Below are 14,366 nucleotides of genomic sequence, written 5' to 3' on the forward strand. Positions count from 1 at the left end.
TCCGGCAACTTTATAAGCAGATACCAAAGATAAAGGCTGTATTTGAAAAAGTAACAGAGCATCACAGCATGGCATAGAACACCCAGAAAATTCAGTTACTCAGTTAACACATTTATTGAGCACCTGCTGTGTTTCAAGTACTGTGGTTATTAGCTCTGGAATACAGCAGCGAAAAAAACAGACAATGTCCCTTGGAGATTATTCTAATTGGGAGGCAGAGAATAAACAAGTAAATGGGTAAATGAATCCATTTATGGTATATGGACAAGTAATAATATAATTATTGCGGTAAAAATTAAAGTAATATAATTCCAGGTAATACAGAGGGCTCTGAAGAGGTTAAAGGAATAGAGCCAAGGATGGTTGTGTTTAACAGTACAAATTTATGACAGTCAGGAAAGTCTTAATCTGAGGGGGTTACATTTGAGCAGAAAGACCTGAGTTATGTAAAGGAGTGGGCTATGTGAACATATGGGGGAATAAGGTCCCAGGAGGAGAAAGAGCTAGTGTAGAGTCCAGAGGCAGGAGCAAACTTGAAGCATACCTGGAAGTAGCAAGAATGCGGGTCAGAGGGAGTGAAGGGAGAGGGGTAGTAGATGAAGCCTAAGAGGTAGGCAGGTCTGGCTCATATAAAGCATTGAAGACCATTGGATATTATTATAAATGGAAATACAATGAAGGATTTGAGCAAAGGTGGATGGCATAATTTGATTCATCTTCAAGAGTTCTGACTGGCTGCTACATCAAGACTAGACTGAAGGCAGAGTGGAGCCACAGATGGGAGACCCAGGAAGCTTTAGCAGCTGTACAAAAGAGAGATGATGGAGGCTTGGACCATAGTGGTATCGATGGAGGTGGTAAGAAGGTTTGGACTTGAGGCACATTTTGAAGATAGAGTCAACAGGATTCGCTGATGGCTTGGATAAGTGGTTAGAGGAAAAAGGGGGCTCGGAATGACCCCTGTGCTTCTGGACTGAACAATTATGTGAAAGGGGATTCAGTTTATTGGGAGTGCTTTTTTAAAAAATGAAATATATTTAATGTCTAGTTTGGCAGGAAACTTATTGTTTTATTTTTTCAGTGTCTACTCTTAATTATATATATATATTTAACATCTTTATAGGAGTATAATTGCTTTACATTGTTGTTAGTTGCTGCTGTATAACAAAGTGACTCAGCTATACGTACACACATATCCCCATATCCACTCCCTCTTGCATCTCCCTACCACCCTCCCTTTCCCACCCCTCTAGGTCACAAAGCACCGAGCAGATCTCCCTGTGCTATGCAGCTGCTTCCCACTAGCTATCTATTTTACATTTGGTAGTGTATATATGTTCATGCCACTCTCTCATTTCATCCCAGCTTACTCTTCCCCCTCCCCGTGTCCTCAAGTCCATTTGCTACGTCTGCGTCTTTATTCCTGTCCTGCCCCTAGGTTCTTCAGAACAATTTTTTTTTTAATATTCCATATATATGTGTTAGCATATGGTATTTGTTTTTCTCTTTCTGACTTACTTCACTCTGTGTGACAGACTATAGGTCCATCCACCTCACTACAAATAACTCAATTTCGTTCCTTTTTATGGCTGAGTAATATTCAATTGTATATATGTGCCACATCCTCTTTATCCATTCATCTGTCGATGGACACTTAGGTTGCTTCCATGTCCTGGCTGTTGTAAATAGTGCTGCAATGAACACTGTGCTACATGACTCTTTTTCAATTATGGTTTTCTCAGGGTATATGCCCAGTAGTGGGATTGCTGGGTCACATGGTAGTTCTATTTTTAGTTTTTTGAGGAACCTCTATACTGTTCTCCATAGTGGCTGTATCAATTTACATTCCCACCAACAGTGCAAGAGTGTTCCCTTTTCTCCACACCCTCTCCAGCATTTATTGTTTGTAGATTTTTTGATGATGGCCGTTCTGACTGGTGTGAGGTGATACGTCATTGTAGTTTTGATTTGCATTTCTCGAATGATTAGTGATGTTGAGCATTCTTTCATGAGTTTGTTGGCAATCTGTATATCTTCTTTGGAGAAATGTCTATTTGGGTCTTCTGCCCATTTTTGGATTGGGTTATTTGTTTTTTTTTGATATTGAGCTGCATGAGCTGCTTATATATTTTGGAGATTAATTGTTTGTCAGTTGCTTCATTTGCAAATATTTTCTCCTACTCTGAGGGTTGTCTTTTCATCTTGTTTATGGTTTCCTTTGCTGTGCAAAAGCTTTTAAGTTTCATTAGGGCCCATTTGTTTATTTTTGTTTTTATTTCCATTACTCTAGGAGGTGGGTCAAAAAGGATCTTGCTGTGATTTATGTCATAGAGTGTTCTGCCTATGTTTTCCTCTAAGAGTTTGATAGTGTCTGGCCTTACATTTAGGTCTTTAATCCATTTTGAGTTTATTTTTGTGTATGGTGTTAGGGAGTGTTCTAATTTCATTCTTTTACATGTAGCTGTCCAGTTTTCCCAGCACCACTTATTGAAGAGGCTGTCTTTTCTCCATTGTATATTCTTGCCTCCTTTATCAAAGATAAGGTGACCATATGTGCATGGGTTTACCTCTGGGCTTTCTATCCTGTTCCATTGATCTATATTTCTGTTTTTGTGCCAGTACCATACTGTCTTGATTACTGTAGCTTTGTACTATACTATGAAGTCAGGGATACTGATTCCTCCAGCTCCATTTTTCTTTCTCAAGATTGCTTTGGCTATTCGGGGTTTTGTGTTTCCATACAAATTGTGAAGTTTTTTGTTCTAGTTCTGTGAAAAATGCCAGTGGTAGTTTGATAGGGATTGCATTGAATCTGTAGATTGCTTTGGGTAGTATAGTCATTTTCACAATGTTCATTCTTCCAATCCAAGAACATGGTATATCTCTCCATCTATTGGTATCATCTTTAATTTCATTCATCAGTGTCTTAGAGTTTTCTGCATACAGGTCTTTTGTCTCCTTAGGTAGGTTTATTCCTAGGTATTTTATTAATTGGTTGCAATGGTAAATGGGAGTGTTTCCTTAATTTCTCTTTCAGATTTTTCATCATTCATGTATAGGAATGCAAGAGATTTCTGTGCATTAATTTTGTATCCTGCTACTTTACCAAATTCATTGATTAGCTCTACTAGTTTTCTGGTAGCATCTTTAGGATTCTCTATGTGTAGTATCATGTCATCTGCAAACAGTGACAGCTTTACTTCTTCTTTTCTGATTTGGATTCCTTTTTTTTCTTTTTCTTCTCTGATTGCCATGGCTAGGACTTCCAAAACTATGTTGAATAATAGTGGCGAGAGTGGACATCCTTGTTTTTTCCTGATCTTAGAGGAAATGCTTTCAGTTTTTCACCATTGAGAATAATTTTTCCTGTGGGTTTGTTGTATATGGCCTTTATTATGTTGAGGTAGGTTCCCTGTATGCCCACTTTCTGGAGAGTTTTTATTATAAATGGGTGTTGAATTTTGTTGAAAGCTTTTTCTGCATCTATTGAGATGATCATATGGGTTTTCTCCTTCAATTTGTTAATATGGTGTATTACATTGATTGATTTGCATATATTGAAGAATCTTTGCATCCCTGGGATAAACCTCACTTGATCATGGTGTATGATCCTTTTAATGTGCTGTTGGATTCTGTTTGCTAGTATTTTGTTGAGGATTTTTTCATCTATGTTCATCAGTGATATTGGCCTGTAGTTTTCTTTCTTTGTGACATCTTTGTCTGGTTTTGGTATCAGCGTCATGGTGGTCTCGCAGAATGAGTTTGGGAGTGTTCCTCCCTCTGCTATATTTTGGAAGAGTTTGAGAAGGATAGGTGTTAGCTCTTATCTAAATTTTTGATAGAATTTACCTGTGAGGTCATCTGGTCCTGGGCTTTTGTTTGTTGGAAGATTTTTAACCACAGTTTCAATTTCAGTGCTTGTGATTGGTCTGTTTATATTTTCTATTTCTTCCTGGTTCAGTCTCGGAAAGTTGTGCTTTTCTAAGAATGTGTCCATTTCTTCCAGGTTGTCCATTTTATTGGCATAGAGTTGCTTGTAGTAATCTCTCATGATCCTTTGTATTTCTGCAGTGTCAGGTGTTACTTCTCCTTTTTCATTTCTAATTCTATTGATTTGACTCTTCTCCCTTTTTTTCTGGATGAGTCTGTCTAATGGTTTATGAATTTTGTTTATCTTCTCAAAGAACCAGCTTTTAGTTTTATTGATCTTTGCTATCATTTCCTTAATTTCTTTTTCATTTATTTCTGATCTGATTTTTATGATTTCTTTCCTTCTGGTAACTTAGGGCTTTTTTTGCTCTTCTTTCTCTAATTGCTTTAGGTGTAAGATTAGGTAGTTTATTTGAGATTTTTCTTGTTTCTTGAGGTAGGATTATATTGCCATAAACTTCCCTGTTAGAACTGCTTTTGCTGCGTTCCCATAGGTTTTAGATCATTGTGTTTTCATTGCCATTTGTTTCTAGGTAGTTTTTTATTTCCTCTTTGATTTCTCAGTGATCTCTTGGTTATTTAGTAGTGTGTTGTTTAGCCTCCATGTGTTCGTATTTTTTACAGTTTTTTTCCTGTAATTCATATCTAGTCTCATAGCATTGTGGTCAGAAAAGATACTTGATATGATTTCAGTTTTCTTAAATTTACCAAGGCTTGATTTGTGACCCAAGATATGATCTATCCTGGAGAATGTTCCATGAGCACTTGAGCAGAAAGTGTATTCCGTTGTTTTTGGATGGAATGTCCTATAAATATCAATTAAGTCCATCTTGTTTAATGTATCATTTAAAGCTTGTGTTTCCTTATTTATTTTCATTTTGTATGATCTGTCCTTTCGTGAAAGTGGGGTGTTAAACTCCCCTACTATGATTGTGTTACCGTCAATTTCCCCTTTTTTGGCTGTTAGCATTTGCCTTATGTATTGAGGTGCTCCTATGTTGGGTGCATAAATATTTACCATTGTTATATCTTCTTCTTGGATTGATCCCTTGATCATTATGTAGTGTCCTTCTTTGTCTCTTGTAATAGTCTTTATTTTAAAGTCTATTTTGTCTGATATGAGAATTGCTACTCCAGCTTTCTTTTGATTTCCATTTGCATGGAATATCTTTTTCCATCCCCTCGCTTTCAGTCTGTAATGTGTCCCTAGGTCTGAAGTGGGTCTCTTGTAGACAGCATATATACGGGTCTTGTTTTTGTATCCATTCAGCCCGTCTATGTCTTTTGGTTGGAGCATTTAATCCATTTATATTTAAGGTAATTATTGATATGTATGTTCCTATTATCATTTTCTTAATTGTCTTGGGTTTGTGTTTGTACTTCTTTTCCTTCTCTTGTATTTCCTGCCTAGAGAAGTTCCTTTAGCATTTGTTGTAAAGCTGGTTTGGTGGTCTGAATTCTCTTAGTTTTTGCTTGTCTGTAAAGGTTTTAATTTTTCTGTCGAATCTGAATGAGATCCTTGCTGGGTAGAGTAATCTTGATTGTAGGTTTTTCCTTTCCATCATGTTAAATATGTCCTGGCACTCCCTTTTGGCTTGCAGATTTTCTGCTAAAAGATCAGCTGCTAACCTTTTGGGGGTTCCCTTTTATGTTACTTGTTGCTTTTCCCTTGCTGCTTTCAATATTTTTTCTTTGTATTTAATTTTGATAGTTTGATTAATATGTGTCTTGGTGTGTTTCTCCTTGGATTTATCCTGACTGGGACTCTCTGCTCTTCCTGGACTTGATTGACTATTTCCTTTCCCATATTAGGGACGTTTTCAAGTATAATCTCTTTAAAAATTTTCTCAGTCCCTTTCTTTTTCTCTTCTTCTTCTGGGACCCCTATAATTAGAATGTTGGTGCGTTTAATGTTTTCCCAGAAGTCTCTGAGACTGTCCTCAATTCTTTTCATTCATTTTTCTTTATTCTGCTCTGCAGTAGTTATTTCCACTATTTTATCTTCCAGGTCACTTATCCGTTTTCCTGCCTCAGTTATTCTGCTATTGATTTCTTCTAGAGAATTTTTAACTCCATTTATTGTGTTGTTCATTATTGTTTGTTTGGTCTTTTGTTCTTCCAGGTCCTTGTTAAATGTTTCTTTTATTTTCTCCATTCTGTTTTCAAGAATTTGGATCATCTTTACTATCATTACTCTGAATTCTTTTTCGGGTAGACTGCCTATTTCCTCTTCATTTGTTAGGTCTGGTGGGATTTTACTTTGCTCCTTATCTGCTGCGTATTTCTGTGTCTTCTCATTTTGCTTAACTTACTATGTTTGGGGTCTCCTTTTTGTAGGCTGTAGGTTTGTAGTTCCTGTTGTTTTTGGTGACTGACCCCAGTGGGTAAGGTTGGTTCAGTGGGTTGTGTAGGCTTCTTGGTGGAGGGGACTGGTACCTGTGTTCAGGTGGATGAGGCTGGATTTTGTCTGTCTGGTGGGCAGGACTGCATCCGGTGGTGTTCTTTGGGGTGTCTGTGACCTTACTGTGATTTTAGGCAGCCTCTCTGCTAATGGGTGGGGTTGTGTTCCTGTCTTGCTAGTTGTTTGGCATAGGGTGTCCAGCACTGGAGCTTCCTGGTCGTTTAGTGGAGCTGGGTCTTAGCGTTGTGATGGAGATCTCTGGGAGAGCCCTCGCTGATTGATATTATGTGGGGCCGGGAGGTCTCTGGTGGACCAGTGTCTGAACTCAGCTCTCCCACCTCAGAATCTCAGGCCTGACACCTGGCCGGAGCACCAAGACCCTGTCAGCCACATGGCTCAGAAGTAAAGGGAGAAAAAAAACAATAAAATAAAATAAAGTTATTAAAATAAAAAATAAAAAAATTATTAAAATAAAAATATTAAGAAAGTAATAATAAAAAAGAGAGCAAACAAACCAGTAAACAAATCCACCAATGATAACAAGCGCAAAAAACTACACTAAGATACACATAAAAATCAGAAACTAGTCAGTTGCATACAGCAAACCCCAAGTCTACAGTTGCTCCCAAAGTCCACCACCTCAATTTTCAGATGATTTGTTGTCTATTCAGGTATTTCACAGATGCAGGGTACATCAAGTTGATTGTGGAGATTTAATCTGCTGCTCCTGAGGCTGCTGGGAGAGATTTCCCTTTCTCTTCTTTGTTCGCACAGCTCCTGGGGTTCAGCTTTGGATTTGCCCCTGCCTCTGCATGTAGGTTGCCCTCTGGCATCTCTTCTTCGCCCAGACAGGACGAGGTTAAAGGAGCAGCTGCTTCGGGGGCTCTGGCTCACTCAGGCCAGGGGGGGAGGGAGGGGCACGGATGCGGGGCGAGCCTGCGGCGGCAGAGGCGGCGTGACGTTGCAGCAGCCTGAGGCACGCCGTACGTTCTCCCGGCGAAGTTGTCCCTGGATCACGGGACCCTGGCAGTGGCAGGCTGCACAGGCTCCCGGGAGGGGAGGTGTGGATTGTGACCTATGCTTTCACACAGGCTTCTTGGTGGCTGCAGCAGCAGCCTTAGCGTCTCATGCCCGTCTCTGGGGTCCGCGCTGATAGCCGCAGCTGACGCCCATTTCTGGAGCTCGTTTAAGCAGTGCTCTGAATCCCGTCTCTTTGTGCGTCCTGAAACAATGGTCTGTTGCCTCCTAGGCAGGTCCAGACTTTTTCCTGGACTCCCTACTAGCTAATGTGGCACACTAGCCCCTTCAGGCTGTGTTCACACCGCCAACCCCAGTCCTCTCCCTGGGATCCGACCTCCGAAGCCCGAGCCTCAGCTCCCAACCCCCGCCCACCCTGGCGGGTGAGCAGACAAGCCTCTCGGGCTGGTGAGTGCTGCTCGGCGCCGAGCCTCCGTGCGGGAATCTCTCCGCTTTGCCCTCCGCACCCCTGTTGCTGCGCTCTCCTCCGTGGCTCCGAAGCTTCCCCCCTCCGCCACCCGCAGTCTCCGCCCACAAAGGGGCTTCCTAGTGCGTGGAAACCTTTCCTCCTTCACAGCTCCCTCCCACTGCTGCAGGCCCCGTCCCTATTCTTTTGCCTCTGTTTTTTCTTTTTTCTCTTGCCCTACCCAGGTACGTGGGGAGTTTCTTGCCTCTTGGGAAGTCTGAGGTCTTCTGCCAGCGTTCAGTAGGTGTTCTGTAGGAGTTGTTCCACATGTAGACGTATTTTTGATGTATTTGTGGGGAGGAAGGTGATCTCCACGTCTTACTCCTTCGCCATCTTGAAGCTCCTCGGGAGTGATATTTTGGATATGTTAAGTTTGAAATCCCTGATGGAGGCCAACTGGTGATGGTCAAGAAGGTGACTGGATATATAAACCGGGTGCTTAGAGGAGACATTAAACTGGAGATATTCATGTTGGGTCCCTAACTGTATAAATGTCATTTAAAGTCCTGAGCCTGGATGAGATAAGTTTAGGGATAATGTGAAGACAGGACTGGGTCCTGGGGCATTCCAGCATTTAGATGTGAGGAGGAGCAGGAGCAAAGGAGACTGAGAAGCAGTTGCCAGTGTCCAAAGAGCAGAGCCCCAGCAAATGGGTGGAGACAGTTCAAGATTGAGGGTGCTATTACCTCTGTCAAATGCTGCAGAGAGGAAAGGCAGGATGATGGTAGAGATGCATCACTAGATTTGGCCAGGTGGATGGAGATCTCCCTCTATGTCTCTTTGAGTCTGTATATATACACTCACAGAAAAATTGAGCCAGGCTATTAGAGTATCTCCTTTAAACATGCTTTTGTGCAGACAAAAGAAAGAAAAGTTAATGAATTGTGGATTGACCATGCATTAGTTGTTTCAGAATAATTCAGATATTTACATACTCATGGGGCACCTTGTATCTCCTGTTTCTTAAAATGTCAAAGGTCTTAGGGGGAAAGTACACATTTTCGTTAAAATTTTATTGCAAAGCTGATGAGTTGAATATGCTTTCATTTACTTTGATCTCCTTCGGTAACAGTTCATAGGGCATGTGGATACAATTTTGTTTCCTATTAGACTCGACTGTTTTTGCAATATATACCCATATCAAATCACTGTGTTGTACACCTGAAAGTAATGTAGTGTTATGTGTCAATTATATCTCAATAAAAAATAAAATAAAATAATGAAGCACAGAAAGCAAGAACTCAACTATCATGACTATTCAGAATCAGAATAATAATAGTAGTATTTTAGAGCTAATAGGGATGAAAAACAGAGAGGGGTCTTAATATTTGTAACAGAAAAGCAATTTGATGTAATAAAAAGAGTATTGGTTTTGAAGTTAGAAAAATTTGGATGTGAATCCTAGCTCCACAATTTACTGTTTGATATTCTGTGAGTTTGCAGAGTCTTGATTTTCTAATCTATTAAGTAGGGATAAATAGCACTTATATGCTTGTGGAGAGGATTAAATAAGATAATGTGTATAAAGCACATGGTCCCAGGGACTTCCCTGTTGGTCCAGTGGTTAAGACTGCACGCTCCCAATGCAGGGGGCACGGTTTTGATCCCTGGTGGGGGAACTAAGATCCCGCCTGCCGCAAGGCGCGGCCAAAAAAAAAAAGCACATAGTGCTGCATAGTGCATGCCTGATATGGGTCAGGAATTTACACCATGTTAGTTGTTCTCCTTTACCAGGCTTGAAGTCATGTCACAAAGGTAGCGTAGTAGGGCTGGGACCAGAGTCCCCGTGTCCCGACTTGATTTCCAAACTTTCTCCAGTGAGCCATCACGGTCACGTATGGAGTTGAAGGAAGGGAGACATTTAGCTGCTTATGTCTCAGCTCTGCAGTCAGAATCATTGGGACCCTCATAGGGGAGTGGTTGGTAACATGGGAACACTCTGAAAACAATCAGAAAGAGGCTGCCCTGTCCTTCAAGGAGTTCTCATCAAATATGGGCATCAGCGCTCACTTGCATAGGGAAATTTAAGTGAGAATCTTTGTATAACGTGCACTCTGTTCCAAAATTACTGGTCTTCCAAAGCACTGAGGGACCTGGGCTAGCTTCTTGTCATTTATTCCCCAAGGAAAATGGATGTTTGCTCAACAGGTACAAGAACTGATCAAGTTCATGCCATCTGTCATCATTCCCTTCTTCCACCCAGTGCAGGCTACTTATACATATTTTTAAGTCATGCACTTTGTGCATTCTTATCTCTACATTTTGGTTGTATCTTTCGCATTTTCCCCCCTCCTCCTCTCTCCATCCACTGGAGATCTTCTTGCACTCTCTTTGACATTATGTAAAGTACCCATCCTCAGAAGCTAGCTGTATTCCAAAGTTTTTCTGGAAATTCCAACACGGAGGAGAGCTCTCCCTCCTCAGAACAATGGGCTACTATTTAATCTATAGAATAAAACTATGCAAATTTGACTGCCCACATTTTCCCTGTGGCTGGCCATCTTTCTAAAATTTATACTGATCACACACAGGCCTCTTGACAGGTCATCTTAGGTCCAGTAATGGCAGAAATAAAACTTATAGGCCTGGATCATTTCTATCCACAAAATATATCCAGCATCATCAATGATATGAAAACGTGAACAAAGGATGGCTCTGAGCCACCCTGACCCCTGAGTAGGGTGATGGCTCAGGGCTGGTGCAGGTGGTGCTGATAGCCAGCAGCCCATTGAGTGAGAGCTCTGTGAGGTCTAGGGCCCCCCTAGATAAAAGATTTTATCCTCTTTCCACTGGAAAGACCATGTCATTCCAGAAACAACTCCTGCTCCCATGTAAATCAACCAATCTGGTGTTCAGTAAACCTAGAGGCTAATGGTAAGATTAAAGTTTAATTATGAGAACACACTGGAGAGTGTGGAGTCCTGCTCAGTGCCTGGGCACACAGGTTGACCAAGCCTAGAAGAGCCATCATGAATGCTGATGCAGTGGGCTGCTGCGCAAAGAGCATGTGCAATGGGAACAGGTAGATTCAAGTTCACATCCTGACTCTTGACTTAGCAACTAGTTATGTGTTCTTGGGCGAGAGGGTCAATCTCTGTGAGTCTCTATCTCTTCATCTGTAAAACTGTGGCAAATCCAGCCTCTGCTTGGTTTCACCTGGGTGCACATTCAGCTGGCCCCTCAGCTGAAGGCTGGTTTATATTTTCTAATTTGCCTCCTTTTCTTCAACTTGTAGCTGAGATCAAAACCAGAAATGGAGAGAATAAAAGCAGAAATGGAGTCTGTGGATGATTTATTAGCACCCAGAGACCTGGATGCTCTTAGAACCCGTGAAGCTGGAGGAAGGTGCATTGCTAATAACTGAGTTGGAATCAAACTGACCTGGGTCTGCAAGATGCAGGTGGCTCCTGTGGCATCACCACGTTGAGCAGCAGTGAAATTATTTCTCCCAAGGCAAACTGATGGTTGTGGAACTATTAGAAACGTTTCCTCCTTAGATAGCTAGCATTCATTTAAAAAAAAAAAAAGAAATATTTTTGTGTTTTTTTTCACACACACACACTGTATTTTATTTTTATAAGAGATAAATAAACTGACACCAAGCATTGTAAATGGATAACCACAACAAAAGCAACAATGATTGCAATTACCAAACACGAAACACACTCATACTATGTCATAATATTGACGTTCAGTCCAGTAATCCTCCACTGTAACAGCTCCTTTTTGAACCTTAATGGCATCATTTATAAAATAATGGATAATAATACCTCTCTCTCAGGATGGCTGTGAGGATTCTCAAAAATAAGGCTGAAATGCTTCACACATATTAGGTGTTCAGTAGATAATAGTTACTTTGTTTTATCTAAAAGGACAGGGCAGGGTTGACTATGAGAAGATATGTATGCCAGGAGATATCAGAGTCCATAGTTTTTTGTTTTTTTTTTTTCTGTTCATACAATAATTTTTCTTGTAGGAATGTTGATAGGATTAGCCCAAGACAGTTTTTCCAGCAGTGAAGAGTGGCATGATTTTGCCTGTTTTACTACTATTCATTCAGGTAACTGACATGGTTTCCTGAGTCACAACGTTGCATCTGGTCACTCTTGTCCTTAGGACGCTTGCCTGGGTGGGTGAGGGATGGGAGAAGCTTGGTACTGCTGCTGCCTCTCCTGTGTTCTTGCCCCCAAACCAGAGCTTTGGGTGTGGGCTCTGATAAAGTGGAGGAATGGTGGGTGTGGGGTGGCATGCCTGCCGTGGGTCAGCAGTTCCCCATGTGCTGCTGACTCTCCCCTGGGTAAGTGGAGCCACATTTCTTTCCTGGCAGCTGCAGAGCCCAAGCGTCAGCAGAGAGCTTTGAAGTTTCCTGGGGAGAAACGGCGTTCTATAAAGAGAAGGAATTATTATTGCTTCCTGGCTTTGGTGAGTTAGCAATGGTCTGGTGAATTTGGAAAGCAGCAGTTGGCTTCGCATTCAATTGTTTTGACTTATTTTTCATAAAAAATAAAAACTCCTCTTAGTTAGATATGGTTAGCAAAAACAAACAAAATAATATAGACAAACAAAACTCTGACTTCCTTCTTTTCCCCAGAACTGTGCAAATGTATATTCATGAATCAGTAAATAAAAGCAAATGAAAAATGGATGTGATTTTGTAACTCTCTCGGAACAAGCAGCAGGAATTTAAATAATATTAAATTTACTGACATGTTTTTTTCAGTGCGTCCTCAGAATTTGTTTTTAAACCTTTCTTCTCTTTTTGAATAGGCCTTGGGGTGGGGAGTGTTTGTTGCTTAAGAGTGACGCAAATTCAGCCCTCCAACTTCCCCCCTTCCTGTTGCAGCATGGCTATTCTCCCTCCTCCCCGTCCTCCTTCTCCTCCTAATACTGCATATTTCCTTCTCTTCTGTCTCTGTGTGAAGAATAACTTTCTTGCCCAGTTGCACGCACAATGTAGTTATAACGCTTTTTGCCGGCAGTAAGAATGATCATGTGTAGATATGGGTTTATGAATGTGACTTTTATCGTAGGCCTTTAATTGACCCAAGGGAGACACAGTGGATACAGCTGATGCAGCTGGCATGCTTGATTAGAACATCAATATTAGCCTCAGCTTATCAGACTTCTGTTGTATCTAAGGCATTGTGTTAGGTGAGATGGGATGTTTCTTTCTTTTTTTTGGCTTAAACAACAGAAATATATTTTCTCACAATTCTGGAGGCTAAAAGTCTGAGATCAAGGTTTCAAGAGAGTTGGTGTCTTCTGAGACCTCTCTCCTTGTCTCATAGATGGCCATCTTCTCCCCGATTCCTCACATGGTCTCTCCTCTGTCTGTGCTTGCGTCCTGATCTCCTCTTTTTTTTTTTTTTTTTAACTTTTTATTTTATATTGGAGTACAGCCGATTAACAATGTTGTGATAGTTTCAGGTGCACAGCAAAGTGACTCAGCCATACATATACATGTATCCATTCTCCCCCAGACTCCCCTCCAAGATGGGATATTTCAAAATATAGAAGGCACTCCATGAGTGTTTGCAGAAGGTGTGTCACAAGCGATGCAGACCATGGAAATCCAGAGGGGTGGCATCTCTCCTCACTGGAGTGAGCACAAGAGGCAGGCTTCATGCAGGAGTAGAATTCACTATATATATATATATATATTTTTTTTTTTTTGGGGGGGGTGTGTGATTTTTTATTTTTTAAATTTTTAAATTGAAGTATAGTTGATTTATAATATTGTGCTAGTTTCAGGTGTACCCCAAAGTGATTCAATTATACATATACATATATATATATATATATATATATATATATATATATATATATATATATATATGTTCTTTTTCAGATTCTTTTCCATTATAGGTTATTACAAGATACTGAATATAGTTCCCTGTGCTCTACAGTAGGTCCTTGTTGTTTGTTTTATATATAGTAGTGTGTATCTGTTAATCCCAAACTCATAGTTTATCTCTACTCCCTCACTTTCCCCTTTAGTAACCGTAAGTTTTTTTCTTTCTATGTCTGTGAGTCTATTTCTACTTTTAAATAAGTTCATTTTCATCATTTTTTAAGATTCCACATATGAGTGTTATCATATGATATTTGTCTTTGTCTGACTTACTTCGCTTAGTATGATAATCTCTAGGTTCATTTGTGTTGCTGCAGCTGGCATTATTTCATTCTTTTTTTACAGCTGAGCAATATTCCATTGCGTATATACACCACATCCTCTTTGGGATTCACTATATATTGAAGTGCATGTTGGAGGGGAGGAGGAAGGCTATTGTAGGCAGAGGGACTACAGGAAGAAAGTTATAAAGGTCAAGAATCCAGAGTTGAACTGCGGGAGAGTGCATAGACCCATGAAACGAGAGCAGAATTGAGTGTTAGGAGCTTAGAAGGTGATGGAGAGCAGTGAATTGTGAAAGGCAAGCATTGAGAGCACATGTGGAGAGAAAATCTGGGGAAAGGAGACCCCAGTTAAACATCTAAAAACAAAATCCTGATTTAAATTAAGGGATCAAGGATTTAGGGAGAATAGAGCCAACA

The sequence above is a fragment of the Eschrichtius robustus genome, chromosome 2, assembly GCF_028021215.1.
Source record: "Eschrichtius robustus isolate mEscRob2 chromosome 2, mEscRob2.pri, whole genome shotgun sequence".
Taxonomy (NCBI): domain Eukaryota; kingdom Metazoa; phylum Chordata; class Mammalia; order Artiodactyla; family Eschrichtiidae; genus Eschrichtius; species Eschrichtius robustus.